Genomic DNA, 9,732 nt, shown 5'->3' with positions numbered 1-9,732 from the left:
ACCTTATTAGCAGAAAAACTTTGTAAAAAAAATCTGTAATCTGAATTATTGAAAATAACCTTTCTTTGTTCTTCTGATAAAATTTTGCTTCAATTGGATCCTACATTTATGTAAAGCAAAGAGCGCCTAAATGTAGGTCTATGCTACATGTGAACAGTCTTGCGAAGCTTTTTGCCTACATAGAGGAGGACTGCTACCAATACTCGCCCCATTTTGTACTTCCGTATCTGTACCAATAACTAGGAGAAGATGCAAGATAGCACATTTGAACCCTCGAACTGCGGATTCATTGGAGAGTAGGGTAACCACTTAACAGCAGATGATAACTTAGTTAGTGTCATGTTCATATTTTCAATGAGGTTTCAAGGAATTGATGATTTTAGTTTTAACTATTTCCTACAGTAGAGATAAGGAACATTGTAAGAATTTATGTAGGTGAAGATAACTAGGTTCTTAACATTCTTCTTACTTGTTACAATTTCATTCGATTGGTTTACATATGTATATTCAGAGAAACAATATAACCACATGTAACCCTTTTTTGCGTTTGACATTGCATACCTGAGTGATACGGTCTATTTCTTATCGATCTATAGATAAGGAATAAAGAAGAAAAATACCCATGCTTGGTTTTGAAGGATTGCAAATGATTACAAAACTTATGATAGCTGTTATCTAGTTTATCTTACACCTCCCAGTGATATGAAGATCACATTTATATGTAGGCCTACAGATGGGTGAAATTCAAAACATGAGCTTATAAATGCAAGCTGTTTAAAACAGGGAAGGACGTAACCTTTAAAACGGATTACATTGCGTCCTTGGATTCAGTGTGATAAACCTACTAACTAAGCGAAGTCGCAGTTTCAGGGTAAAAGAGATTAGATGATTCTCTCACAATATGAATGCAGTTGGAAATGTAGTTCAGTGGAATTAGATAATATACAGAGTGATTTATATAGAACTGACACATTTCTTTCATTAATTGTTTCAAAACGAATTGTGCTAGCGACAACTTATTATACCTCAAATTTAGAGGAATTTTGGGAGATTATTTACCTCTATAGCAAATGTTGAAAATGTCCTCCATCCTGCATAAGGCACAACTCAACATGTCGTCCCATGTTACTGGCCACTCGTTGGAGGACTCTGTTGTCAATAGCTTGAATCTCCTGTGTGATGTGCTTCAGATCGTCCAATGTCTGGGGACGTGTGGCGTAAACCCTGTCTTTTAAGTAATCCCATATAAAGAAGTCCGGCGTTGTCAAATCCGGAGATCTCGGTGGCCACAGGTTCCTGGAAATTATTCGGTCGTCAAAAAAACTTGCAATTAGTTCCATGGATTCATTTGATGTATGGCATGTAGCGCCATCTTGCTGAAAATATCCTTGACTCAGCTCTACATCGTCCAGTTGCTCAACAAACTCCATGAAAATCAGTCGGTACTCTGCAGTGTTCACAGTCTGGTTAAAAAAAATTGGCCCCACTATTCTCTGTGCGGATATTGGCACCAAACTCCGATTTTAACCGGGTGCATAGGTGCTTCATGGATGACATGTGGATTTTCGATGGCCCAATGGCGTGAGTTCTGAGAGTTCACATAACCGGATAAATGGAAACATGCTTCATCTGTGAACCATGTGATGGACAATATGGCAGGATTTTGCACAATGAACGTCTGAAACCAACGACAATAATTCAATCTTTATCCTTATCTGGTTCCTGTAGCTGATGAACAACCGTAACCCTATATGGCGTTGATTTAATGCAGGCTCCGCCAGGTCGACTCAAGATCGCGAGAGGGCGTACAGGCCTGCTCAGGGCTTCCACTGCGGGCAGTACACTTTTGCACGCTGCAGTCTATCAGTGGTGGAACCTATCGAGGTCGCTTGAGGGCAGCGGTGCACTGCATTTTGCACCAGGAATATTTATGTGCAAAAAACATGAACCTTAGCAATATAATGGATGTCGTTGTGCGAACAATTAATTTCATAAGGTCTAAAGGACTTAATCACATGGAGTTCAGGGCACTACTTGATGAAATTAACAGTGAGTATGGGGATTTACTCTACCATACCTAGGTAAGGTGGTTAAGTCGAGGAAAAGTTCTGGAACGTTTTCTCGCACTTAGAAATGAAACTGCCTTATTTATGGCTGTACATGGAAAACCTGTTAGAAGCCTTGGATATGGAAGAATATATAAGAATAATGCAACAATTGTGCGAAGACTTCGAACGTAGATATCAGGAAATTAGAGAACTTGAACAACAATTTAAGATATTTGCAACACCTTTTTCAGTGAGCAGTCTCGATATTCCTGCTGAACTACAATTAGAAATACTTGATTTACAAAATGATATTGAGCTAAAGGATAAGTATCAAAACAGAAAAAGTATTAACCATTTCTATATTTGTTTTCCACGAGAAAGGTTTCCTAAACTGCACAATCTCGTTGCAAGAACGTTGTGCATGTTCGGGACAACCTACGTATGCGAAACACTATTTCCTTTAATGAAGTTTACAGAGTCACGTCACAGAAGCCAATTAAGTGATGAACACTGAAAGCATGTTTGCGATTGGATGATAGTAAAACAATAGCTCCATGAATTGAAAAGCTGCTTACTTACAGAAAAATGCAAAAATCGTCGCGGATCTCTGATGTATAAGAAAAAGTACTATTATTAGAGATTTGAATAACAGCGTTTGTACTGTTGTTTTATTTTGTTAATTGAACTGTATAGCAATGAGAAGAAGACAAACAGTGAAGAGTTTTATTTGGTAGTATGTTAATCTGTATAAAAGTGAATATTTTGTTTTGTTTCATTGTTGTGCAAACATGCAAAAATTTATTTCGTATATAGTTAGTTAACTGTACCAAATTGTGCAGAGTACCGTTTTCAGTATAGTGCAATTAACAGTAAAAGTGTGCTTCAATTAAAAGCTGAAATTAATTTACATTCAAATTGTTAGCTCCGCCACTGTGGAAGCAGCTACCCTTGCCCGCAACCGTACGTCAGGGCTTGAGGGTTTGTACGTACGCACCAGAGTGTAGTCACTTGACGCTCCCTGATTTAATGTGTACTGCATTTTCACGTTGACACAAAATGTCGAAAACAGCTGCCAACAATAGGAATAAAATATAAACATCTGCGCATATAGTGACAAGGAATCGAAACTCCAGAACGTTCTGCTTAATTTGGTGCTAAAATTGGGTCAGTGCTGCCAACAATAGGAATAAAACATAAACATCTGCGCATCTAGTAACAAGGAATCGAAACTCCAGAACATTCTGCTTAATTTGGTGCTAAAATTGGGTCATTGAATGAATTTCCAACGGAATAATTAAAGAAAGAAATGTGTCAATTCTATATAAATCACTCTGTATAAACAGTCTAATATATACAGTCACGAAGCTTTAGTTGTGAGGATGCTAGGAACAATAGACTGTGCCGGTACTATATCACATTGTCTGTAATGAGGCGATATTAGCGATCCTAGTGGTTAGCAACTATCTATGGATGCATATTTACTACGTATTGAGCTTCGTGACTGTATATACTAGTCTGTGATATAACTCTATCTACTTTTATATAGTTCGGAGATGTGACTGCTTTCCGTCAACGCAATTGTGACAGATGCTCTGAGAATTGTAGCTTTACGAAAATTTTTTGAAGTAAATTATTTAATAATGTCTCGTTAAACGAGTTCTGATTACATCAAAACCAAATATATTTAAGATAAATTATTTTTAGAGAAATTTAGCAAACAGGTACCCTGGAAAATAATTCTGGCTCGATTCAGAAAAGATTTTGTGAGAATTATCTTGGACAGAATATTTTCTGAACTATTTAGTTCATGTAAAAGTCCGTTGAATTTCAACCAATCAGATTCATTTGTCACGTGTTATTGTCTCTGTTTCATATTATCACTCTTGTCTTGTCGCAGATAATACACAATTGTTTTTTTTTATCGGGTAGACAAGTTAGAAGGTATGACGGCCATGCCGCTATTAATAATTTAACACCAACAAACATAAAAAGACAATTCAATAGCTAAATCAATTTTCAGAATTCTATCTTTAAAGAAATTATGAGATTCAAGAAATATCGAGCAATGAAAAAATTCTGCGCTTTATCAGATATACACTGGTACTAGAATATGTCACTCAGTTTAAGGAATGAAACTATAGTTGCGTTGATTCGAAAGTTTTATTTCTATTTCTGTTTACAATTGGAAGGTTAGTGTTAGTTTTCTTCTTTCTTAATGCAGTGCTCGCTACCAAATGCTTCAATTAGGGTACTGATCTCCAAGCATGTTCACTGAACAGCAGACCTGAAATGTGTAAGTAGGGTTGGATGCAGCGGAACAATATTCCATACATACCTGTACTGTTGTGGATTGCTTGGAGACCAGAGTGTAGTAGAACAGCGCTTACAACCGGTTTATATTCGACCGGTTGCAGATCAACTGGCGAGGTTGGACATTCGTTCGAATATCCGGTCTTGAAGCGGTTGCCCCTGGCTAGACAGAATTACAGATAATATACAGTAGAGTAGAGAATACTAAGCACATTTCACCATACAGGAACTCAGGAACTCTGACGACATTTTGTAACTCCACAAATGGAGTAATTGACGAAAATTTACTTTTCCTAATTAAAAAGGGTAAGCTTGAAATTCTAATTAAAATATTTGTTGCTAAGAGGGATGAAGTTACAGAAGAATGGAGATAGTTACACAAAACAGATGCACGCATTGTATTCTTCACCTGACATAATTAGGAACTGTAAATCCAAACGTTTGAAATGGGCAGGGCATGTAGCACGTATGTGCGAATCCAGAAATGCATACAGAGTGTTAGTTGGAAGGCCGGAGGGAAAAAGACCTTTGAGAAGGCCGAGACGTATATGGGAGGATAATATTAAAATGGATTTGAGGGAAGTGGGATATGATGATAGAGACTGGATTAATCTTGCATAGGATAGGGACCGATGGCGGGCTTATATGAGAGCAGCAATGAACCCACGGGTTCCTTAAAAGTCATAAGTAAATAAGTTAGCTTGAAATAGGGTTATAATTGATTGTAAACATTTATGTTGATAACTAATAGGCTACATAAATCAACTAATTGACACCAGTAACAACAAAGGAAATAAACGTAATGCATAGATGAAATCTGACGTGTAAACCAATACAAGAATAAAATAAATTACAATTACTTACAAAAGAGACGAGCAAATATGTAAACACTTACTATTGTAACGTTCATACTTTAAACTCAAAATACTTAGGCTCTGAAAGAGTAGTTGTTAATATAGCCTATGTTTTTTTTAGTTATTCTAAGCGGATGTATTATTATTTCTCTAATAAATCGTTTTTAGGGAGATAAGTTATTAACAAAAATAAAAGCACTCTCAATTCTAATGATTGTACTGTTATTGCAAGTTATCTTGAACTTTCTGAGCGGGGACAGAAGGGCAGAGGGAAGGAAGCGCGTAACGTGGGTGGAGCCAACTGAGTTGTTTGCGCATGCTCCGCATCATAATCACTTGTCAAGAAACATAGAGCTATTTCCTTCACTGCGTACCAGTAGTGTTAACATGGAGTAGCAACCACAGGGTAGTAATTATGGTGAAATCACACCACCGCGGAGAAAAAGTAACGCTGTTATCCACATAGAAATTATCGCAAATACAATTAAATGTTGCGAGGAGGAAGAATTAAACAAAATAAATGTTTGCTGGAACCTCTTGAGAAGGAATATGAGAGAGCGGCTAAATACTCTGGCAAAAGTATTAGTTCCATGAAGAGAATTAAGAATAATACTGAATTACAACCGAATGAACCTCATACTACTCTGGGAAAGAATAGGTATGTAATGTTTAGAAATTATGTGAGCGACATAATGAATTACTGTTGTAAGTTATTATTTTGTTATAGTCTGCAAAACATATTATTTCATTTCAGAATTAGGACTTGTGTAAAGTTGAAGTGGACGACTTGATCAACATGTCATTCGGGATACAATCGAAGAATTCTATCTTGTTCAGAAAGTAGTACCTACGATTAAGAAGATAATTCCGAATGGATGATGCCATTGACGAAATAATAATGAATTTTGGACCAAGCAGTGATGGCAGCAATGATAGAGATATGGATTGTGTATAATTGTAAATTAATGTAAATTCAAATAGTAAGCCTGTAATAGTAATATGCGTTATAAGAGCGGTATGTTGACGTTTTCATGTTCGAGGAAAGATTGAAAAAGCGAAACGTAGTTGAGCTTTTTTAATTTCCGAGAACATGAAAACAAACATACCGCTCGTGTATCGTACATTATTTTGTGCGAAGATCGTTTATTACATACCTGAAAGAGGAATTTCTAATTAGTTGCAATGAAATCTCCATCTTGGTTTCTGTTCAATGATGGCAACTTTGGAAAACAAATGTATCTATCTTCAACATTGTTCCTATAAAATGTTTTCTCTATTTACTATACTGCAGCAGGCCGTGATATACGTCTGTCTTCTTTTCCCCTAGTCTATGATGAGTCTGGAATCTTGTTGATTTTTTCACGGCTTCCTTAATGTTACTTGCATTACAAATGCAGTAACTTTTGTGATGTTGTAGAGTTTACTTAATTTTTGCAAATATTTAAAAACAATAATTAACAGTGCAATTTAGGTGAAATTGCAGTGGTAAGTTTCCAATTTATAATTATTACTATATTGAAGCCTAAATCAGTAAAATGAATATGGCGCTTAAGCGGTAAGAATAGGGAAATAGTTCTGTGTGTTACGTTGGGAATACTGAATGTGGTATTTCACAATTACCGCGTATTGGTTTTGTGCGGAAAGCAAGCAAATACGCACGATCTCGCACAAAATATTATTATAAGAATATGTACATATCAGCTGTAGGTGTATTTTTTATTTTTTTATTTTATTGGGTTATTTTACGACGCTGTATCAACATCTAGGTTATTTAGCGTCTGAATGAAATGAAGGTGCTGTAGGTGTAAGTCATGTAGACCTATATAATGTATAAAAATAGCTGTAGTAACTCTGCCATTGTCGCTCCCCAGCCCGGATGAGAGAGGAGGAGTGTACAAACGATTATATTCAAATACTTACTCATTACAGGTTAATTAAAACCTGCTACGAAACCATGTTCTCCCCTCAAAACCGGAGTGTCGTGAGATGATGATGTCTATATTGAACCAAGTTCTTTTACAGTAGAGAGCCGTGAAGTGAAAGAACCAACGTTTTCTGAAAAGAGTCGCATTACCCGAGGGAGGGGCATTCTTGCCGTGCCGTTACGTTGATGAGTACATGCCGTACCGAGCAGTTCGAAAGACAGACTTAGGGGATGTACATAAGGTTCAAGATAACTTGCAATAACATTTCATGATGCGTGCTTCAACCAATGAGGAGAGAGGAGGAACTATCATTTGAAAGGTACAAGATGATAATCGCTTCCTTGCAACGATTCTTGGAACTCCTGGATGGCTCAATATTGTCTGTCGTTCATGATCCAGAGCCGTCCAACCGAGTGAGACTCGGACATTCGTTAAATCGAACATTGGACTACTCCGCGAGACGGAAGAGCTTCGCATATTGTCTATAGCGCCAGGCGTTCACTAGCAATCTGTCTGTTTTATCTTTCGTAACCGGTTATGCAGGACTCTATTGGAGACTCTAGGTGTCCAAACGCAGGACTTTGGTATTTCGCAGAAAGTAAAATACCCTACTAATTTTAAGCGAAGTTTCAACAAGTCATCCACAATTATATTCTTCCTAAAGCAGCATTTGCAGGATTCCTACTGTCACAATTCTTTATCTGATATAATCACTACCCCAGGATGTCACTCTCAATAGCTGATAAGAATCTGAACAACGTCACTTCCCTCTCCAGCCGTAATTCTCTTATCTGAAAGTAGATACAACAGGAGAGAGTTTAAACCTTGACTGAGCAGCGTCTGTGACTGAAGCACTAGTGCTCTGGTCTTCTATCCATGCGGTACGGATTCGATCCTCTGGTAGATCGTGATAGAATTTGTGGAGGACAAGGCAGACATTTGTAGATGCCAGTATATTTTTATCGGGTTACTCCCATTTCTCTCATTCCACTAACACTCTTCACCTCTCCCTCATTTTTCATATCATCTGAAATAGTTAAAAATAGGCAGGGGTAAGTCTTGAATTTCCGATGCTGATATAGGAAAAGTTTGGGCTTCTGGGACTTATAAGCCACTGGTCTGAGGATGGGATTTGGCCCTCTCAAGGCTGAGACAGCATCGGATTCACAAACGCTACCCAGATCATCTGTCGGAATTAGACAATCATTACATACAGTATATATGGCGCACAATGGTTCAAAGCAAGCTTAAGTGCAAGGATCCGTCCAAGGCCAGGTCCTCGAAAAGTCAAGCCAAGCAAGCCTCAAATGATGCGATAAAGAAGTATAAGATTATGGCCCTTTTGGATTCTGTTTATAGTTACGATGAAGTTATGGCAATGAGTGGCGATGCAAAAATTTCCATTTAATGTGTAATATGCCAGTACCAGAATTTTAAGATTGTTTAGAAAATGAATAAAACCTGAACAATTGAATTTGCGTCTTATACTACATAATGTTCTTTCAATTTACTCTTATAATTTTTAATGATTTCAGTAATACTATTTTTATATCTAGGTCTGTATGTCATGGTATACTATTATTGCTCCTTTGTTTAGGGCAGTATACCCAGCTGCTGTATTTCAGAGGTTTCTGTTCTTTTTATTTGACTTTTCTTGATTGTCCAACTATCAGATCCATGTATAAGGATTGGAATGCCCATGAATTTTTATAATTTGGGTATAGTCTTCTTTCTTATCTATTTTTAATGCTTGTCTTAATGTGCCACAGAGTTGCCTAAATCTGTTCATTTTTATATCAATGCATTTTTGTTTTTCATATAAGGGATCTGACATCCCAAATAATTAGAACAGTTCAATTGTTCAGTGATAACATTCTCCATTACTATTTTAATTCTTACTAGGTTTCTGCCACTGAATGCTATTATTTTTTTGTTGATAACTTCATATTAAGCTCTTTTGTCGTTCAGTTGTTTAAAAACAGTTCTTTCCAGTTCATTTTCGAATCTGGAAAGATGTTTATGTTATTTCTTATACTCAAGGAAATAGGACAGTAGGCCTATTAGGTAAATATATCCCGTGGTGCAGTGCGGCGTATAGAGGTAGAGCTCACATGCTTCCTTGACCTTGGAACGAGAAAATGATGATGTAGCCAGTACCAAGTTCTGGTCGAAATTTTATCCCCGGTATTCAATTTGAGAGGTGTTTGAGTGCATCCGGCCCGAAACCGTCCTGAAAGTTATAATGACGAACACGGACTCTTCCAATGCCCAGTCTTCCATCTGAGCTGCTACGACTGGAATAGTAGTTGTAGCAGAAATAGAAGTACCGGAAATAGGTTTTTCTAAGCCAAAAGGCTAGCACTGTTGCCGTTGTTGAGCTTATTCTGTTTTGCCGTTTCTATATTGGGAATGATTTTTGAAATCCAAATAGTCGCACATGTATTATTTATTTGCTTATTTATTTATTCATCCTATTTATTTATCATATTATTTATTTGTGTATTTGTTCGTTTCCTTGTGTGATATTGTGTAATTTATTTATTTATCTACATGTCCCTATCACCACTGTATGGCGCATCCTCAGGTTACGGATAG

The sequence above is a fragment of the Periplaneta americana genome, chromosome 9 (assembly GCF_040183065.1).
Source record: "Periplaneta americana isolate PAMFEO1 chromosome 9, P.americana_PAMFEO1_priV1, whole genome shotgun sequence".
Taxonomy (NCBI): Eukaryota; Metazoa; Arthropoda; class Insecta; order Blattodea; family Blattidae; genus Periplaneta; species Periplaneta americana.
This window is presented reverse-complemented; position numbering follows the sequence as displayed.